Genomic DNA, 16,144 nt, shown 5'->3' on the forward strand with positions numbered 1-16,144 from the left:
TTTTTATTGTCTAAACTTTGCGGTGATATATATAATAGCATAATTTTTAATTTTTGTTTAATACTCCCGCACGCATTGAAGGAAATAATGCCCTTGGTCCAAGTATGCATTCTATGTTAAGTCTAATAAATGCGGTTCAGTATTAATTAACAAGTTAATAATTCAGTGAGATCAAGTGAGCTGAATGCCTAGCTAGAGGCCGCTTCAGTTCAAGTGGAATTAATGATATTAATCCACAGCTTACTCTTGACTGAACCCGTAGGGTCACACAAATAGTACGTAAACGGATCAAGTATTTAATGGCATTAAATACTCCATCTATGAATATTCGGAACCGACGGATCTTGGTTTCAGTGGGAGCTAAGATCGTCACAGGCAAGGAATGAATACTCCGGAAACGATGATATTGCCGGAAACGGAAATATGGATCGTATCGGAAATATAAATATTATCCAAGTCGTAGATGTTGCCGGAAACGGAAACATGGTACGTGTCGGAAAATATTATCGGAAATGGAAATATTGCCAGAATCGGAAATATTGCCGGAAACGGAAATATTGTCAGAATCGGAAATATTACCGGAATCGGAAAATAATTCCGGAAACGGAAATATTAAATATTTGTTCGAAACGGAAATTAATTCCGGAATCGGAAATATTAAATATTGTTCGTATCGGAAATGAATTCCGGAATCGGAAAATTTAATCGGAAGCGCATCGTACGAATAAGCATCGGACGAGGCCTGCCGGACGAGGCCCAGCACGAAGCCAGGCCATCGCCCAGCAAGCCAAGCGCGCCGCACAAACAGCCACGCCAGGCCCAGCGCAAGGCCAGGCCCAGCAGGCTGCGCGCAGCGCGCAGCGCGCACAGCGCGCACAGCACGCGCAGCGCACAGCGCGCACAGCACGCGCAGCGCACAGCGCGCACAGCACGCGCAGCGCACAGCGCGCACAGCACGCGCAGCGCGCAGCGCGCGCGGGCGCTGAGTGGGCTGCTGCTCGCGCGCACGCATGGGGCCCATCGTGGCTGCCGTGCGTGTGTGTGCAAGTGTTTGTGTTCGTGCACGTTTCCTAAAACATGCAGAGTTCGGTTAATGATTAAATTCCTAATTCTACTTGATAAATTAATTAAATTAGAGTTCTTGTAGGATTCTAGGTTTAATTAATTTGTATCTGAATAGGATTTCGATTCCCTTTCCATACCGCTATAAATATGAGGCTAGGGCTCACAATTTATAACACAAGTTTCAAAGTATTCAAAGTGAGTTTTTGAGAGAAAAATTCAGTCACACATTTGCCTATAAAGTGCCGAAAATAATAGTACCTTAAGGGCGATTCTAGTTGGTCAATCTTAAGGCGGATCCGGACGTGCTGTGGACTATCTACGGAGAGACGACACTTGGAGGCTTAAAGACTTGTTCTTGTTCGGTTCGGGCGCAGCTAGGGAAGGCACGCAACAAAGAGTATGCATCTAATCTATGCTAAATGATTATGTGTAAATAATATGTTTTCCTGGGTTTATGGTTTTTCCGCATGATTTATGAATTGTCATATGTATCATAACCTAACAGTGGTATCACGAGCCCCTTATTATTTTCATAATCTAAATTGCATGAACATGGTTAAATATTACAAATTTGCAAGAATTAAAAGGGGTGATTAATTTTCGTAATTGTTAATTAATTGCAAATTGCGTTTATTTAATTATACGTACGCAGTTTTTCGGCAGTTTCTTCGTTACTCATCCGAATTGAGTGATTTTTGTGTCAATTCCGCATGTAAAAGGCATTCTAAAATTTTGACAAAAATAATATTTTTCTGCCGAACCCAGAATTCTCAAATTCGAAGCCTAACTATGACTTTTCGAAGGTTTTAGTTTTTCGAATGCAAAATTTCGTAAATTTAAGATGTTAAATTAAATATTTGCGATTCTTTTTGATAAATCTTGAATTTTTGATTGACCTACTGCATATGTTTAACAAGTTTGAATGCCTAGTCTTGTTAATTATGCAATCTAATTATTAATTATGATTAATTTGTTGAAAATTAGAATAATTTAGAATTAATTTGATTTTCATAATTAATTGTAATTTAATTAGAAACCTATGATTAAAAACCACCATAAAAATTGTAAATTTACGATAAATTTTAAATTTTTATGACCTAGACTTGAATCCATAACAATCGGAAATCAATTGGATAATAAATTTTCGATTTTTTCGCCCTAAAATTATGAAATTAATATTATTTATTAATTTGTCATTAATTTTAAATATAAATTTTAAATTTTTATGCGATTCGTTCATATAACTTGCACGCACGAAGCAATGGACGCTTCGTGTTACCCTTAAGGGGTGTTGTATAATGCGGGCATGCGACGACGAGCAAGGGAGCTCGTCGCCCGTGCGGCACGAATGCAATGAGCAAGGGCGTAGTGCACGAGCACAAGGCAGCAGCCCTGCCTTGTGTCGTGTGCCACGACCAATGGACGAATGGGCATGGGCGTAGGGCGAGCCAAGGCAGTCGCGTGTGGGCAGCAAGCGAGCTGCGCCACAACGCGCGCTGCCTCGCACAAGAGCGCGCAGCCTCGCGCGCAGCGAGCGCAAGCTCGCGTGCCACGAGCGCTGCGCCTAGCATTGCTCGCGCGCACAGCGAGCGATGTCGCCCGCCCAGCGAGCGATGTCGCGCGCCCAGCAAGCGATGGCTCGCGCGCCCAGCGAGCGATGTCGCGCGCCCAGCGAGCGATGTCGCGCGCGCACTGCGAGCGATAGCCCGCGTGCGATGAGCGCTGGCGCGCGCAGCGAGCACCAATGCGTGCGGAGGCTTGCGATAGGAATGCAGCAGCTATGCGACGAGCGCATGGGCTGCGCGCGCATGGCCAGCGATGGCTGTGTGCGTGCGGCCCATGGGCGTGCTACGCGTAGGGTGTTTGCGTTACGATTAGATCGTTTTGAATGTTTAATTTGAAAATTTCAGTTCACGTAATTTTAATTAATTTTAAAATTAATAATTTAAATTATTTTCTTGGATTTTAATTTTGAATATTATAATTATAATAAATGTTATTTATTCTAATTATTTTACTAAAATTAAAATCATGAATTAATTTAAATGCGACTGAAATTAAATTAAACTTTTTGGATTCAATTATAAATTTATATGAGCTTTAAATTTTAATTAAATTTGTATGTTTCCGGTTAGACTAGAAATACATTTTTATGTTTAAAATTGGTAAAGCATATGAATTTATTGGTTTAAGTGGGAGCGCTTTTTAGTCATAAACTCTTGATTAGGTCTACAAATCCTTAAGGTTAAAACAACTTGATTAGAATTAATAAGGACTGAATAATTGGTAGATTATTGGTGCCCTTGATTAATTGCTGCAAATGTTTACGTGATGCATAATGTGTTTTACTAACCAGCTATGTGGGCCATTCATGATAATGAATGGGTGAATGGTATATATTGTATATGTACTGTTTTGCAGGTTATGAAGTGACTAGTATGGCCCAAATAGGATAGAAAATATGGTCTGCGTACCATTAATTTGAATGTAATTGGTCTAAAGTACCAAAGTTATTTTTCAATTCAAATATGGTCTGCGAACCATCAAATAGTTGTAATTAGTTATAGCTTATCCTATTTGAAGAAAATGGTGCCTCCCACGGAGATTTTCAAGACGGACTTTGAAGTCAAAGCTTCAAGATGAAGTCGGGCCATACTAGATCACAAATATCTTATGCATGTTTTAAGTTATTTATTGTTTTAAATATGTCTTAAAATGCATGAGATCAAAAGCTTGATTATGTTGCATGATTAAGGATTTTAGTTCACTTAAAATCTAACCAACATAGTAAGAGCCTTAAGTTTCAAACTTAAAAATTGAGTTAAAAGGTGCCATGCCAAAATATACACTTGCTTGGATATCCTTTACATCAATCTAGTAATAGTTTTCGCTCAGCGAGGTGTTACTTATTGGTCCTAAAGGGGCAAGGTACACAAATAATTGTGAGTACATGTTAGTTTTGGTGAAACTCAACGATATAAGTAAGGAGTCCTTTTATGTCGTGGCAAATTCGATAGGTTTACCTAATAAGTTCTTAGACGTACCTATCAACCAAGAATAGTTTCTAGACTATTAGCAAAAGGCTTTTGCTTACCTAAGATGTTCTAGGATTAATTCGACAAACTGTGCTTAGTTCTTCAATGATTTTAGGATCTTGGAATCATTTTATTCACACCTGCCGGAACACATAATTTGAATAAAATGCTTAATAAACATTGAATTATGCATGTATGCTAGAATTTAAGTTTATTAAGAGAAACTGTGAATGGTTATTTATTTGTTTATTCTTTTCAATTGTAGTTTTAATATGGCAAACAACAATCAAAACATCATCATGGGTTCTGAGCTTATGGTCAAGCTGAACCTGACAAATTTTCTTGAATGGGAAGCTAAGCTAGTTGAAATAGTCAAACTCAATGGGCTTGAGTATGTACTGTCACATCCCATGCCAAGCTACTATGCCAGAGACATGACCCCTGAGAGATTTTACGCCTGGGATGCGGATCTCAAAAAGGTTATGAGTCTCATGCTGAACAATATCCCTGATAATTGGGCTAGAAGGTTTGTAGCCTATGAACCTTTTACGCTCATCAAAAATCTGAGGGATATCTGTCGTGGAAGTACGGAGGACAGGGACCTGAACGTCCATGAGTTGATTGAATCAATGTCTGGTCTAAAGGTTAGTTCTCCCAACAGGTGTTATAGGATGGAGGTCCAAGAAACACATGTTCAGCTCCTTCGCACTAAACAAAGGGTAGGCGTCCCACTGAGGTTCCATGTGGATCTTATGTGTTCATATTTTGATCGCCTAAGTCTACTAGGAACACCAATAAGCGAAAGGATGGCAGTCTCTGTCTTGCTCAATTCACTACACAGTGGGTTTGGTCGCTTCAAGCAACTATACCTAAGTGAACCAAGAGAAGAAACAGTTGCAGAATTTATTCACCTTGTCAGAAAGGCTGAAATAGTACTGGACTGTGAAGCCAAAGATTTACTCAAGGCTAGAAAGAGACCATTCAAGAAAGGTGGAAAGTCCAAGGGCAATGCTAAATCAAAGCAGGACAAGTCCACATCAAGCTGTCTTTATTGTAATGGAATAGGCCATTACAAAAGAGAATGTCCAAAGCTAAAGGAAGATCAGAAGAACGGAACAGTCGTTCCATCTTCAGGTATTTTCGTTATAGACTGTATACTTGCTAATTCAACTTCTTGGGTATTAGATACAGGTTGTGGCTCACACTTATGTTCCAATCCACAGGGACTAAGAAGAAGTAGAAAGTTAAGCAAGGGTGAAGTCGACCTACGAGTGGGAAATGGAGCACGGATTGCTGCATTAGCTGTAGGAACTTACTATTTGTCGTTGCCCTCCGGGCTAGTTTTGGAACTGGAAGAATGTTTCCATGTTCCAAGTCTTACTAAAAACATCATTTCAGTTTCTTGCTTAGATGCTAAGGGATTATCCTTTATAATAAAAGACAATAGTTGTTCGTTTTATTTTAAAGAGATGTTTTATGGATCTGCTAGATTAGTCAATGGACTTTATTTATTAGATCACGACAAACAAGTATATAACATAAATACCAAAAAGGCCAAAAAGGATGATTCAGATCTCACCTATCTGTGGCATTGTCGAATAGGCCATATAAACTTGAAACGCTTAGAAAGACTTCAAAGAGAAGGAATTCTAGAACCATTTGACTTAGAGGATTATGGTAAATGCGAATCATGTTTACTTGGCAAAATGACAAAGCAACCTTTCTCTAAAGTTGGAGAAAGAGCAAATATTGGGTTTAATCCATACAGATGTATGTGGACCAATGAGTACAAATGCTAGAGGTGGTTTCAGCTACTTTATCACTTTCACTGATGACTTCAGTAGGTATGGTTATGTCTACCTAATGAAGCATAAGTCTGAATCCTTTGACAAATTCAAGGAATTTCAGAGTGAAGTAGAGAATCAATTAGGCAAGAAGATTAAGGCACAGCGGTCTGATAGAGGCGGTGAATATCGGAGCTATGAATTTGATGACCATCTGAAAGAATGTGGAATTCTATCAGAATTGACTCCTCCTGGAACACCACAATGGAACGGTGTGTCAGAACGGAGGAACAGAACCTTGCTAGACATGGTCAGGTCAATGATGGGTCAGGCCGAACTTCCATTAGAATTTTGGGGACATGCACTAAATACAGCTGCACTCACTATAAATAGAGCTCCGTCTAAAGCTGTCGAAAAGACTCCATACGAATTATGGTTTGGAAAGCCTCCAAATGTGTCTTTTCTTAAGATTTGGGGATGTGAAGTATACGTCAAACGATTAATTTCAGACAAACTTCATCCAAAATCTGACAAATGTATCCTTGTGGGCTATCCAAAGGAAACAAAGGGGTATTACTTCTACAATACATCTGAGAACAAAGTGTTTGTTGCTCGAGATGGTGTCTTTTTGGAGAAGGATCACATTTCCAAAATGACAAGTGGGAGAAAAGTAGACCTCGAAGAAATTCGAGTCGAACAACAAACTCTAGAGAATGCTCAAGATGACATTCAGGATGAAACTCAGAGATCTTTAGAAGAATCTGGTGAGAATCATGGTCAATCTAGAAATGTTACCCCGCGTAGATCGCAAAGATATAGATCTCAACCGGAAAGGTACTTAGGTATTTTGACGAACGAGAGCTATGACGTTCTATTACTTGAAAGTGATGAACCTGCGACTTACAAGCAAGCTATGACGAGCCCTAGCTCCAAGCAATGGCAAGAAGCCATGCAATCTGAATTAGACTCCATGTCTGAAAACCAAGTATGAGATTTGGTCGATTTGCCAGATGGCTACCAAGCCATTGGAAGCTAATGGGTTTTCAAACTGAAAAAGGACAAGGATGGGAAACTTGAAGTTTTCAAAGCTAGATTGGTTGCAAAAGGTTACAGGCAAGTCCACGGTGTGGATTACGATGAAACCTTTTCACCAGTTGCAATGCTAAAGTCTATTCGAATAATGTTAGCAATCGCTGCATATTACGATTACGAAATATGGCAGATGGATGTCAAAACTGCTTTCTTAAACGGCGTTTTAACAGAAACTGTGTTTATGACACAGCCTGAAGGTTTTGAGGATCCAAAGAATGCTAAAAAGGTATGCAAGCTAAAGAAGTCAATCTACGGATTGAAGCAGGCATCCAGGAGCTGGAATATACGTTTTGATGAAGCAGTCAGTGACTTTGGTTTCATCAAGAACGCGGACGATTCTTGTGTATACAAGAAGGTCAGTGGGAGCAAAATTGCTTTCCTAGTATTATATGTCGACGACATATTGCTTATCGGAAATGACATTCCTATGTTGAACTCTGTCAAGATTTGGCTTGGGAAATGTTTTTCGATGAAGGATCTAGGAGAAGCACAGTACATATTGGGCATCAAGATTTACAGAGATAGATCTAAAAAGATGATTGGACTTAGTCAAAGCACTTATATCAATAAGGTGCTTGATAGGTTCAAGATGGCGGACTCCAAGCGAGGCTACCTACCCATGTCTCATGGAATGACTCTAAGCAAGACTCAGTGCCCAAAAACACTTGATGAGCGTAGACGAATGAATGGGATTCCATATGCATCATTGATTGGTTCAATAATGTATGCTATGATATGTACACGCCCGGATGTTGCGTACGCACTCAGTGCTACGAGCAGATACCAGTCAGACCCAGGAGAGGCGCATTGGACTGCTGCCAAGAATATTCTGAAGTACCTGAAAAGGCGCAAAGATGACTTCCTGGTCTATGGTGGAGATGATGAATTAATTGTTAAAGGCTATACGGACGCAAGTTTCCAAACCGACAAAGATGATTTCAGATCACAGTCTGGGTTTGTCTTCTGCCTCAACGGAGGAGCAGTAAGCTGGAAAAGTGCTAAGCAAAGCACCATTGCGGATTCTACAACTGAAGCGGAGTACATTGCTGCACATGAAGCAGCAAAGGAAGCTATATGGCTAAGGAAGTTCATAGGAGAACTTGGTGTAGTCCCCTCCATTAAAGGACCAATAGCCCTGTATTGTGATAATAACGGAGCTATTGCACAGGCAAAAGAGCCTAGACACCACCAGAGAGTCAAGCATGTACTTCGTAGATTTCACCTTCTACGAGAGTTCGTTGAAAGAAAAGAAGTCGAGATAAGCAAAATTGGAACTGATGACAACATATCAGATCCATTAACTAAACCTCTGCCGCAGGCGAAGCACAACTCGCACACTGCAGCTATGGGAATCAAGCATATTGGAGAATGGCTTTGATGTCTCTGTTTAATGTTTTAAAGTTTTAGAGTTTAAATCTTTGTAAAACATTATCGGTTAATCATTCACAATAAATGAAAAGAATTCATTTTTCCATTTAATTTGTGGTTTATTAAATGATGAGTCCCTTCAATTTGACGATATATTCAAGATAGACTGTCAGGACCAGTCCTGTGACTAAGAAATGTCTATCAAGTGAACTTGAATGTCAAAGGTTGAAAATGGTCCCTAATCGGAGTTTTCTATAAAATTGGACGCATAGAAAACGTTAGACGATTAGAATGCAAGATGACTAGTAGTTCTGTTTCTTGAACTATGTGGACATGGCAATGTCATAATCATTTGCATAGATACTTACTTTGGGAAGACTAGTATCGGACGAGACCTATGAAACTTTACTGTAAGAGATGAAAGTCTGTCATAAGTAAATTTCATTAAATTATTAGACACTAAATCCTCAATACCTGAGTGATTTGAAGATTACTTGTTTGAGAACTGGTTGCTTTGACGTTGACCAACCGTCGCACCGTAAAAGGAGGCTATAAAGGCAACGCTCAGGTAATCACCTATCAAACGAAGTCTAATCTCAAGATCGCAAGATTGGGATTGTCCTCCCATAAATCGGGATGAGATGCTTAAAAGTTGTACAAGGCCACTCGGAGAGCTAGAAACTGTGAAATGCATGGCCGTGCTCGGATGAATCATAGGCTATGATTATCTGTTTATTTGATCAGTTGAACTCTGAAACCGAGGAACACCTCTGGACATAATAAGGATGACAACTCTTACCTTATGTTCAAGAGCAAGCATCGAGCGACAAAGGAATTAGGAAATGCACACTTGTCCCTAAGGACAAGTGGGAGACTGAAGGAAATAATGCCCTTGGTCCAAGTATGCATTCTATGTTAAGTCTAATAAATGCGGTTCAGTATTAATTAACAAGTTAATAATTCAGTGAGATCAAGTGAGCTGAATGCCTAGCTAGAGGCCGCTTCAGTTCAAGTGGAATTAATGATATTAATCCACAGCTTACTCTTGACTGAACCCGTAGGGTCACACAAATAGTACGTAAACGGATCAAGTATTTAATGGCATTAAATACTCCATCTATGAATATTCGGAACCGACGGATCTTGGTTTCAGTGGGAGCTAAGATCGTCACAGGCAAGGAATGAATACTCCGGAAACGATGATATTGCCGGAAACGGAAATATGGATCGTATCGGAAATATAAATATTATCCAAGTCGTAGATGTTGCCGGAAACGGAAACATGGTACGTGTCGGAAAATATTATCGGAAATGGAAATATTGCCAGAATCGGAAATATTGCCGGAAACGGAAATATTGTCAGAATCGGAAATATTACCGGAATCGGAAAATAATTCCGGAAACGGAAATATTAAATATTTGTTCGAAACGGAAATTAATTCCGGAATCGGAAATATTAAATATTGTTCGTATCGGAAATGAATTCCGGAATCGGAAAATTTAATCGGAAGCGCATCGTACGAATAAGCATCGGACGAGGCCTGCCGGACGAGGCCCAGCACGAAGCCAGGCCATCGCCCAGCAAGCCAAGCGCGCCGCACAAACAGCCACGCCAGGCCCAGCGCAAGGCCAGGCCCAGCAGGCTGCGCGCAGCGCGCAGCGCGCACAGCGCGCACAGCACGCGCAGCGCGCAGCGCGCGCGGGCGCTGAGTGGGCTGCTGCTCGCGCGCACGCATGGGGCCCATCGTGGCTGCCGTGCGTGTGTGTGCAAGTGTTTGTGTTCGTGCACGTTTCCTAAAACATGCAGAGTTCGGTTAATGATTAAATTCCTAATTCTACTTGATAAATTAATTAAATTAGAGTTCTTGTAGGATTCTAGGTTTAATTAATTTGTATCTGAATAGGATTTCGATTCCCTTTCCATACCGCTATAAATATGAGGCTAGGGCTCACAATTTATAACACAAGTTTCAAAGTATTCAAAGTGAGTTTTTGAGAGAAAAATTCAGTCACACATTTGCCTATAAAGTGCCGAAAATAATAGTACCTTAAGGGCGATTCTAGTTGGTCAATCTTAAGGCGGATCCGGACGTGCTGTGGACTATCTACGGAGGGACGACACTTGGAGTCCTAAAGACTTGTTCTTGTTCGGTTCGGGCGCAGCTAGGGAAGGCACGCAACAAAGAGTATGCATCTAATCTATGCTAAATGATTATGTGTAAATAATATGTTTTCCTGGGTTTATGGTTTTTCCGCATGATTTATGAATTGTCATATGTATCATAACCTAACACGCATCGCGTGCATATAAGACTAGTATAATATTAAGCTAACTTAATTTTTATCAATTAATTTACTTGATTTTCCACTTTCATCTTTTCGATCATAGCCACCTACTCCAACTTTACCATGTGTTATAGATGATTTAGAGAAATATGTCAATAAGAAAACTTAGATTGGGTCATAAACTCTACGCGAGTAATTTTCGGTTTATGCTAACATAAGGTCTTTAGGTAGTAGTATAATAATCCTATTCTCTTTGTGTGTTAAAAAAATAACTACTTAATAAAGACGTGTACAAGACGTGTGATACAAACAAATATAGAAAATATAATATTAAGCTAACTTAATTTTTATCAATTAATTTACTTGATTTTCCACTTTCATCTTTTCGATCATAGCCACCTACTCCAACTTTACCATGTGTTATAGATGATTTAGAGAAATATGTCAATAAGAAAACTTGGATTGGGTCATAAACTCTACGCGAGTAATTTTCGGTTTATGCTAACATAAGGTCTTTAGGTAGTAGTATAATAATCCTATTCTCTTTGTGTGTTAAAAAAATAACTACTTAATAAAGACGTGTACAAGACGTGTGATACAAACAAATATAGAAAATCTTACAGAGGCTAAATTTCATATACGAAGTATCAAATTATTAAAAAAGACATGTATTACCTAAAAAAATAAAAGTCAAACATGTACATGATGTGTGATACGAAACAAAAATTGAAATTGATACGCAATTACGTTATTTGAAATAGTAAAATGTGTAAGATTGACATGCAATGTGTGTTACAAAGAGTCTAAAAACTATAATTTGTTAATTACTTACTCCGTATGATTTACACATTCCGAACTTTTAAAGAAAGAGTAGATACATCACTCATTTAAATTATTTTATTTAAAATATCAATACAAATTACTTATAAAACCGTGCAATTGCACGGGTTCTATACTAGTGTCTATTATATTAGGGAATGTCTATTATATTAGGGGAAAATGAAGATTAGGCTGGTAATAAAATAGAGTATGCCAAGCTCATTTTATTAGTGACTGTTAGTTCATTCAACACAAATATTTGATAGTTCATTCCACGGTTCCACTCATAATTTAGTTAAATGTAAAGCATAGTATAATACTGCATAAGATTTAGCAACACAAATATTAGATTGGATAATGATAGAGTGACCTTAAGGGTTAGTAACCCTTTCAATATTGAATTTTGATTGGTTACAAATGCATTGAAACTTTACATATAACACTTTCTCTCTCCAATTGATTATGCTTATATATTATTTTATGTTATACTTCCTCCGTTCTTTTTTAAATGACACAATTATTTAGGCACGTTTGCCAATGCACGATTTCAAATATTAATATCTCTAATTGTGTATAGGAAAAAATTATAAAAAATTGATATTTAAATAATATTTACCGATACGAATCTAATAAGACCCCACACGACTATGTTTTTTCTTATGTATAAACCACAAAAGGAAGTCAAAGGTGTTTGTGTGAATAGTGTCCAAAACCCAATTGTGTCATGTAAATAAGAACAGAGGAAGTATGTATCTTAGGGGTTGCCAACCCTTAAGGTCAACCAAACATTTTCCTATTAGATTATACTAGTATTGATGCCCGTGCGATGCACGGGTTTATTAAATAGCACTTTTTTTCTTTTTTAAAATAAAAACTTTAAGATAACTCCTATTGTATTTTGCATTTAATTGTATTTTTTTCTCTAATTACTCTTTTACTATCAAAGGTTTGATGTTTCCTTTGATCACGTAATTTGGTCCCATGTTAAAAGGGATGGTAATTTTGTGGCTCACCATCTTGCTAGGTTAGTGCCGTTTGGTGTTGAACAAGTTTGGGAAAATCATTGTCCGTGTGAGGTTTCCCCATATGTTTTGATGGACGCATTGTCCCTTAATTAATCGATGCACTAATCTTTTCCCTCAAAAAAAAAAAAAAAATCAAAGGTTTGATGTAAATAAAACTCTATTACATACTTGATAATTATCAAAAAAAAATATAAATTAATTGTATATTATGCGTATGTTATTGTTATTGCGGTTTCAAAATAATGTAAACCTGACATAAAATTATCCAAAACCATGTATTATTTGGAATTTAGTTTAAGTATGACTTTAAGTTACCATTTAGCCCTTAGTATAAGATTGGCTTGTATAGTTATACTCCCTCCGTCCCGGAATACTCGACCCGGTTTGACCGGCACAGAGTTTAAGGGACTTGAATTGACTTATTTAATTTAATAGGTAGTAGTTGATAGTGGGGTATTATTATAATGTAGTTAGTGGAAGGTGGGTTAAGAGGTGGGGTTGGGGGAGAGTAGGGGTTGAATTTTTAATTATATTTTGTATGGAGTAGGGGGTAGGTGAGTTAATAGGGGTGAAGTGAGAAATAATATAATATTGTCAGAATATTTCCATTTTTAGAAACAGGTCAAGTATTAAGGGACAGCCCGATAAAAAAAACAGGTCAAGTATTCCGGGACGGAGGGAGTATATATTTAGTAGTTCACTCGGTCTAATACCGATTTTATTAAAGATTGGCAATGTTCTGGTGCAAGAAGTTGGAAATAGTAGTCATGACTCAACCAAACAAATTGAAGAAGCCCATGTATAATGTATTGAATAAAAGACGAATTCGACTTGCTAATCGAAGTTAATGAAATAATGTATGAGGACCGGAAGTGGCCAATTAATATATGCAACCAACAAAATATCTAACATTGGATTTCGGAGAAGCTAGAGCCGCAACACCGAGCAATGTAACCAATTAGTCTGATAGTGATACTAAAACCTACGTCAGTGATTTGCCCTTCAATTCTCCTCTTAGATTGTGCCATTACGTACTTCTCCTACCAATGGTACGACCAACCTTCCGATTTTGTTATTTGAACTTTTGGCATATACAATTTCACACAACGATAATTTTTATGTGATACTCCGTATACAATTTCATATACAATTTCAAATCGCTAAGATGAATCAGGAAGAAAATAGAAAATGTATCAAATAATGGAATACATCATCTTGTTTAAAATCTCTCATCACCTTCATCCTCCATAGTAGGAAATAAAATGATTAATCGCAATTAATTCAACCATAATAACATACTAATCACCAACAAAATTCTTTACCGTGGTAATTGAAACAAAATTGTGTGTTTCTTTGTTATTCATGTCATCCACATATATACGTATGTATATACAAAAAGGTGGAAAAAATTTGTGAAATCTATCTTTATCAAATTAAGTAGTCAATCATGTCAAAACTCTAATATTATTGGAATCTAACTTTATCATCTCTATTACATAAGGGAAGAGGAGAGAGACATTTCGGTAATCCCACTTTTGGTGTCCCCCATGTAAAATACTAAAATATCCTCTATAATTTCACAATCAAATTCAATTAAAATAAAAAAAAAACTGAATATTTAATGATTTGCATTAACAACTCTGAAAATCTAAAGCATTAAACGCCTAAATTCTTCCTTGAACATAAGTCAAAAAATCTGATTCAATAATCAACATCAAATTAGGAAATATAATTCAATAATCTTATTTATTGCAAGAAGTCAACAAAACAATTAAGATGATTATAAATAATCAGCGTTATGCTAGGTATGAATATAGAGAAGTCAACAATCAACTATGTAATTGCTACACCAAACTTAAAATTGGAAAGATTTTCAAAATAAAGGAAAGCACCCCTATAATCTCTCATTTGCTTCCTCAAAACACTATAACCTGTCAAAAAAAATTCAAATAAAAATCAAGTAATATTACAAATTAATTACATTTGCCAAAATTACTCGATTACTTTTCCATTCTAAACCTAATATTATACGAGTCTGTACAATTTATACAAGTCTATACAATTTTAAGAAAAGCTCCACCACCGTTTTTCTGGAAATCGAGCAGATACATGTAAGTATTATTCTCCCGAATTTATGCACAAACTAAAAACAAACATTTTGTTATTGGGATTATGAATTGAAATTTTCATAATTATATATCCGATGGAAATTGTATTGTTGCTAGGTATGAATATATCGTACTAAAATCACTTGCATCAATTTTTATGTAGCTTATATAACTGGTCATTGCAATCATTCGATAACTACCATCTACTTTCAAAACATTAGGTATGTTTTGCATCGTTCAATTGGACAAGAACTTAATGAAATTGATTATTCATGAACTTTTTTTTATTATGAGATGTCCAATTTCATTGTCAACAATAACAATTAATTTTTTTGCATTAAGTTAGGCTTAAGTTCATCACAGCATACAATAACCACCAACATAAGGTATGTTTTCCATCAATCTCTTAAACCAAAAAAAAAAACTAAATCGTAATACTCATACTTTTATTGATTTAATTCTTGGTTGTATGTTGTTTTAAAATGTCATAGATAAAATCAAGCAAAAATGCAGATGTAATCTGAACAGAACCAGAAACTCAATTGTCAAAGCGAAGAAACGTTGGTGTTTACATGTAATGATCAACAGTTTCAGCATCAAGTGCTTCTCAGCAAGAGCCAAACCAACAACATTGGCCATTCCTGACCAAGTGGCCCTACATTATTGGGAATGCAATGAAATAAAATTCCTGAGCTTTAACTACTTCATCACTGTGATCATGGAAGAAAATTTTCTATTTGGGGATAAATAAGGGTGTTTCTGGAGATTATCACGTCTGACCCAATTAGGTGGTGTGTTTTGCCATTGTCTTTTGACGATCTCAATGCGACCACTGCTTGAAACATCAAATCATGCAATAAATAATAAGACATGTGATAGCCAATTCCATGTAAGATAACATTAACTATATTAATTGTGATTAGTCGTAATGACACAGCTTTAGGATTTTGTATAAGCACGCACGCATCGCGTGCATATAAGACTAGTATTAAGTAGTGAATCATGGCAAGATTCTAATATTATTTATTTAATTAGTTAATAACTTAATTATATGTGATGACGTGAAAATCTTACGTGGATGCTCTCAATGCTCTCAAAAAAACTCCCCTTTATATATATATATATATATATATATATATATATATATATATATATATAGGGGCGGGATCCGGTGAGAAGGGTACTTAGCGTGAGAAGTAATCTAGGCCGTCCTTTCAATTAAATCGGACGGACGAAAATAAAACAAAACCGAAACACCAAACACGAAGCAAAAACGCGGGACAAAGCCCAATTCAATCTTTCATCGACCTTTCAACGCTATTTTCTTCTTCCTCTCGTGTATTTTTAATTTTCAGCCATTGTTGTTCTTGATCCTGTGAAATTAACCCAACCATTAGATTCTTCATTCGATTATCGTCAATTCGAACCCTAAAATTTTTCAAAATTTTGCTTCTTCAATTTCGAGTTTTGTAACGAGATAATTTTGAACCCTAAATTCTTTCGAATCGGTGATTGAAGTTGAAGTATATATTCTATCTCATCTCTCAAGTGTCTTACAGTAA

The 16,144-nt window shown here is 37.1% G+C and overlaps 1 long non-coding RNA gene across 1 annotated transcript; it reads left to right on the top strand.

The window, feature by feature from the left end:
* Positions 1-14,272: 14,272 nt before the first annotated feature.
* On the top strand, positions 14,273-15,605 carry LOC130464276 (uncharacterized). Its single transcript, XR_008924648.1, has 4 exons — positions 14,273-14,585; positions 14,746-14,803; positions 14,929-14,968; positions 15,074-15,605. It is a non-coding gene; the product is annotated as an uncharacterized lncRNA (long non-coding RNA).
* Positions 15,606-16,144: the final 539 nt, after the last annotated feature.

The sequence above is a fragment of the Spinacia oleracea genome, chromosome 6 (assembly GCF_020520425.1).
Source record: "Spinacia oleracea cultivar Varoflay chromosome 6, BTI_SOV_V1, whole genome shotgun sequence".
In the NCBI taxonomy this organism is placed as follows: Eukaryota; Viridiplantae; Streptophyta; class Magnoliopsida; order Caryophyllales; family Amaranthaceae; genus Spinacia; species Spinacia oleracea.